Here is a 6350-nt window from a genome sequence, read left to right as displayed (position 1 = left end):
CCTATTTATCTACTTGCAATTTCTTGCTTTCGAACTGCTAGGTTGGCAGGAGCTGGAACTAGAGACGGGAGCTCACCCCGTCATGCGGCACACACTCGGGTCTCGAACTGCTGAACTACCGACCTTCCACAGCCTGCAGTTCAGCGTCTTAACCACTTGAGCCACCGCAGCTCCTTTGAAGACCTTTATAGGCACCTACAAAATGCCTGGCTTGGTGCTTCAGCTAGTTTCACGGCAATTAAGAAGTCTTTTGTCAGGACAAGAGGAAGGGCTGTACGTGACAGCAGTTCTGTGCGTGCTTCAGCAGAACTTTGGGTACTGAACTCAGTGTCAGAGGGCAGCCATGTTAGTCTGAAGTGCAACAGCTGGATCTGAGCCCAGGGGCAGCTTAGAGACCAACAAGATTTTCAGGGTATGCGGTTTCGAGAGTCAAAGGGAGGTGTCTGATGAAGAAGAGAGGAAGAGATTGGATTTATACCCCGCCCTTCACTACCCAAGGGAGTCTCAGAGCGGCTTACAGTCTCCTTTCCCTTCCCCTCCCCACAACAGACACCCTGTGAGGTAGGCGGGGCTGAGAGAGCTCTCTCGAGAACTGCTTGTGAGAGAACAGCTCTGAGAGAACTGTGGCTTGCCCAAGGTCTCACCAGCAACTGCATGTGGAGGAGAAAGGGAATCAGACCCGGTTCTCCCAGATCAGAGCCCGCGCTCCTAACCACTACACCAAACTGACTCTTGAAAGCACATAACCCCCCAGTCTTGTTGGTCCCTAAGGTGCTATTGGATTCCAATGTAGCTAGTCTGCTGAACATTGACTCTGTGTGCTCAGTAGTATCACTTAATGCTCTGGAATAGAAAAGTCTGTAGAAATGGAGACGTTTGTAGTACAACTGACCACATTTGTGTACTGAACCAGCTAGCGATAAGTTTCGGTGACACATCACTGTGTGGAAGAATGTAAACACAGTTTTATTTACTGCTGTTTTTTTGAGTTGTACTAATCACTTGCAGCTTCTTAAAATCAAGAATAGATTTGGAGAGTATTTATTCATCACATTTGTATCCCGCCGGTTCCCCAAAAGAACTCCGGGCAGATATCGTTTCTCTCCCCTCCCCATTTTAGCTTCACGTTTGGTGGCATCCAACTCGTGGCAAACCCATGAAATAGATTAGGCTGAAAGGTAGTGATGCTCCACGGTCATCCAGTGACCCCACACACCATTTTCCTGACCTTAAATGGTCCATATGGGGGTACTGTTTGGTCTGTTGGGGAAACCCATGTGTCGGACTGGCCAGGACCTTTACTGTCAGGAAAACCGCATGTGGGGAGGATTAAGCCCTTTCTCCATGCTTTGTCACAGTCGTGATCCAAACTGGGCACTGCATGCATGAGGACTGAGGAAAACCCACAACTCATGTGCCACTGTTACGCAAGGTGGGGACTCCAGACCTAACTTGTGTTCTCTGTAACGTGTGAATCACTCAGTTGCGTATGGGAACTCCAAACTTGTTCTGCCTCTAGATGACACCTGCAGTTATATGACAGTGAACAATAGCTATTGTTTGCCCAGGCAAGGGAAGAAAGGGACGACAACACAGAGAACTGAAAAGTTTTGAAATCGTCTTTGATCATATTGGACAAGAAACCAGGCTGGATTTTGCTGGAGTCCACAGCAAAGGTCCATCTCAAAACTAATTTTTTTAAAGAGCAGCTGAGCAAAGCAATAGTAACATTACGATCCAGTGGTTTAGATACGTCCAGGTCAGAGAGAGGATAGAAACTCTTAGAAGCAAAGGCTCCTCCTTGTCCCTTGTTTTCAGATTCTGAGTCTATTTGCAATCATTATGATGGGGGCTCGAGAGGCCTCTTATCTTGCCCTTCAAGTAAAGAGATGCGAAAGGGCGTGCAGGCAGGTGGCAGGGGAGGTGTGGGAGTGGGGGGGGGTCAGTATGGGCCCCACCAGGAGCCCCATGCCCTGGAAGCTGCCCCACCTAAGGGTGTGCTGTGCATAGTAGGTTCTTTTGCACTTCTAGCTAGTTCTAAACCACCTCTTTAAAGCAGTCCTACATAACCACCGTGCTGAACATTTAATAGGGGTTGCCAGCCTACAGGTGGGACCCGGGGATATCCAGGAATTAAAGCTCACCTCCAGACTACAGAGATCAGTTCCCCTGGAGAAAATGGATGCTTTGGAGGGTGGACTCTATGGCCTTGCACCCCACTGAGGTCCCTGTCCTCCCCCAGGCTCCACCCCCAAATCTTCAGGAGTTTCCCAGGCTGGATCTGATAACCCCGCCTCCCAATCCGCTGCTGGTGCCTGGAGAGGGGGGACCTGTCAACCCTATGTGTTCTACTAGCAGTTCAAATAAACTTCTTGGGTTTTTTGTAACAACAACAAACAAACACAACAACAAAGACAAAACCAAACTACAAACAACACATAGACTGGGAGAATCTAAACCATTAAGTATCTCTTGAGCAGTGTTCCCTCTAAGCTGAGTTAGTGTGAGCTAGCTCACAGTTTTTTAGCCTCCAGCTCACACATTTTTGTCTCAGCTCAGGCAGGATGGCTCCAGAGCAAACTGATTTATGCAGAAGCCAAATCGTTCACTCACCACTTTAATGCCAGTAGCCCACAAAGTAGAATTTTTGCTCACAAGACTCCAAAGCTTAGAGGGAGCCTTGCTCTTGAGTTTTTCCTCACCAAACAAAAATAGCTTTTTTGCACCTTAACATGTCAATACATAGTTTTGCACTTATTACTGTCAATAACCTTGTTATTATGCCTTAATGGTATTCTGCTTCGGTTGTATGCACCCTTTGTACCAGAATTGTTTTTATTGAATATACTTGCAGAAAATAGTAAAAAAACAGGTCTCTTATTTGATTATACATGTAATAACAACTGCTAGAATGATGTATGCTAAATACTGGAAAAGAAAAGAGATACCATCCGAAAGAAGAAATAATAAATAAATTAGTGGAAAGTGCCGAGATAGACAAATTAACTTTATTGTTGAAAGGACAAAAAGAGGAGAATTTCGAAAACACAGGGTCAAGACTTTACAGATGGATTGAAGAATACATTAAATAAACTTCTTGGTTTATCAGGCTTAAAGAAGGGGCTTGTCAAGAGCTTCTAAACTTGCAATATGTGGTTGGTGAACTGGGTTTAGAATGGCAGGTTAAAAGTTCCAAGTGCCAGGGGGATCTATCAAGTGATCTTGGTCACCTACAAGAAAAGCACAATGTCCAATCTATCGCGATTACACAGTGTTCCCAAGAGACTGCATAACGTCAGTATAAAAGCATCCGTATCTAATAATAAACCATAAAGTTGAAGCTTGTCAAGCAGTTTAGGATCAATTTAATGCAGTGATTCCCCAACATGGCTCCCATGGGCACCGTGTGGTCCGCCAGCATGTTTCTTGGCACCCACTTTGTCCTTCCCCAAAGCAAAAAGCCAGTCTTGCTTGCAAAAAGCCAGAAGACCCCAACTGGCAGCGCTGCTAGATCTTCAAGGAGCACTGTTTGCTGCTCCCATTGTAGGAGAGGAGGCTTGGTTTGGAACCTCCCAGCATTTTGTGATTTCCTTTTTCCAAATTCCCCTCATGTTAACAACCCCATTTAAGTGGAGAGCTAGCCCAACCTGTAAAAGGTTAGGCTACGTGCTTTCTCTCTGACGTGGTCAATTTACAGGGAGTCTTTTCACGGGGGGGGGGGCACTGAGGTTGCCAACTGGACAGGACAAAAAAAGAAATCTTGTCCCTCTAGTCGAAGTGCAATGAGTGGAAATGAGCAGTCGAAGCTTTTCCATGGCATGACGGTAAATCACATCGCCTGGTAATTGCTTGCAGATCAGGCTGATATTAAAGGGACAGCTAGAGGGACCGGTTTAAAAACTGGTAATCCTAAGGGAATATTACAAAGGTGTTCTTTCCACCTGCACCCTGAAGTGGCACGGCTCATTCTGTCACCTCAGGATCCTACCACCCCATTAGTAGACTGGAAATTAGACTTACCTGTCCTTAAAAAACAACAACACTATAGACATTAATTTCACTACTCAGAAGGTCGGCATATTACATGGTGACAGTTCTGTGGCCGGGCATGTTTAGCAAGAAAGAAGAGAGTCGTCGTTTTTTAAAAAAAGCCATGACAACCTGTTAGATGTTTCTATGTTGTTGTTCTTTCTTTCTTTCTGCCCCAGCCCGGTTCTCTATCACAGGAAAGATCCAAGTACCAGAAAGCAAAAACTACAAGTGGATTTTAACTGAATTGGAATTTGTGGAAGGTGAACTCCCTCTACCACACCTCCCTTCTCCTCCCTGAGTGACTCAGACGCTGGTGGAGAAGTCGGGGAAGCTGCTAAAACTCTCAGATGGAGGACGATATTGCTCTCTTGTAAGACGAAGTGCACAGCCGTAAGCACCAGGGGCCAGATTCCGGAGTGCCTTGTTCATTGTATAAGAAGGTAAGCATCGACTTAATACAGGTTGGGATTATTGATATGCCAAGTGACCGAGAAGTCGTGATTTTATCTACAGGAGCAAACTCGAGGCGTATTTCGAGGGGGAATACCTTTATGATCTTTTCCTCATCGGTCTATTTTACATGCCACTGCTGTGGGCGGGGTGAGCAGGGGTTCTGAGAAATCTTCCCAAAAGTACTTTGCAAATGCTGGGCTTTCAAAAATCACAACGGACTTTTGAAAAGCTTTTTTTTGCATAATTCAACTGTGTGCTTTTTTAAAAAAACAAGAAAACCCTAAATTGCTTTGTGGGGTGTTTAAGAATGTGAATGGTATTGTAAGGCCCAATCAGTCTGGAAGGAGAAGTATGTAATCTTCTCACAGGTATGCTCGTGCGGGGGCTCACTTCTCACCTTTTTTCTAGGCCAATTTTCAAAAACCCAGGAGTTATATCTTTTTAAAAATGGGTTCATAAAACAAAGGAAGCAAAAACTATTTGGAGATGGAGGGCATTGATAAACTGCTGTTATGATGTTGCAACAAAGAAGACATATTTTAATAAGGAAGCGTTTCTCTGTTACTAATTAGGAATTGTACCGAAATTGCACTGTGCAGGAACAATTAACTTTTGTCTAGTGTGTAAGGGAAAACAGAATTTTCACCGCTCAAAAATGTGACACGGCAACTCTCTGATTCCATGCTACTGACAATTTTAGGGATTAATTGGTTTGAAAAGAATCTTCTCCACCCTAATCCTGAAAAACCAGTTCTAGTAGCTTGCCCTGCTATGAATAGATAAGTGATTTTAAGTTTTACATGTTTGTGCACAGTAGTTAAACCTTCTGTTTTGTGTTTGTAATCTTCACCCACGACTGGCATATGAGAGGGCAGTCTTCTCCCGCAGAAGTAACTCCTAAATCCAGATGTGATACCAGTCTGGAAAAAAATATTATGTATATAGTTGAAAGCCTGTAAAACTAGATTTAAGCCTGCAGATTTGTTTTGGTGTTGAGAGATATGAACCTGGGGCAGGGGGAAGCATCAGAAAAAAAAATGGTTAGTCAGCAAAATACAATATTTACTTAATAGGAAATTACCAGTATGTTTCACTGATTATCTACTGGGAGAATTTATTTAACAGTTCAATAAACACATTTGTCGGTTTGATTGTGGAACTAAATCCCTCTGAAGAAGATCTGTGAATTGCACTTGACATTTTCTATTAAAATAACCATCGCCCCTTACCAGGTCTGCCTTTTGGTATATTTTTACGATTTAAAAATATGCACTTGATACTATTTAAGTATTGCTTTGACCCATGCCCAGTGAGGATTCTTAAGCTCTGGGCCAAGGTAGATGTGCCAGAACTGGATTGCTGCTGGTCCTCTATAAAGTTAGACCCATTATGCACACACAATTTACTGCAGATTTTCAGAGCAGTAAGCTTTTAATCTTGATTTCAGATTCTGTGCCTGCCTTACGCACCATTCTTTTTCCTCCGGTGTATTTATTCTGCAGCTACAATTAAAAAACAACAACACTTTTCTAAATCAGGGTGGAATGTCACATTTGACGTGGGGTGGTGGTGGCATCCAAAGCTTTTTTAAAAAAATTGCACAGTTGCCCTATTGCAGCTGCACAGTAGCATCCAGCAGGCACCTTCCATTTAAATCCTCGTGGTTCAGGTTTTGAGCATGCATTTTAGCATTAGTCCATTGAATGGAAGGGACCAGTAAGGAAGCAGGCAAAGGGGGAAAACCCACTTGTAGAACTGTCCAGACTTTTTCTGAAACGGACAAGCAGCTGTGAAGCCCCATTTTCCAATTGCTGAGCACTAGGGGATTCTCTGCTGTGTTATTGGCCAGTGTGAAAAATGGGAAA

At 44.0% G+C, this 6350-nt stretch overlaps 1 protein-coding gene across 1 annotated transcript in view; it reads left to right on the top strand.

The window, feature by feature from the left end:
• The first annotated feature begins 4352 nt into the window (after positions 1-4352).
• The window catches only part of LOC107105604 (sciellin-like), a 90321-nt gene continuing 88323 nt past the window's right edge, over positions 4353-6350 (top strand). The window contains exon 1 of the mRNA XM_015405599.1: positions 4353-4472. The gene's annotated coding sequence lies outside the window, so the exon portion shown is untranslated. The remainder of the gene's footprint in view (positions 4473-6350) is intronic.

Source organism: Gekko japonicus, unplaced genomic scaffold (assembly GCF_001447785.1).
Source record: "Gekko japonicus isolate JY-2015 unplaced genomic scaffold, Gekko_japonicus_V1.1 scaffold3217, whole genome shotgun sequence".
Taxonomy (NCBI): domain Eukaryota; kingdom Metazoa; phylum Chordata; class Lepidosauria; order Squamata; family Gekkonidae; genus Gekko; species Gekko japonicus.
Note: the sequence above shows the minus strand (reverse complement) of the source record. Positions and strands in the feature narration are given on the sequence as shown.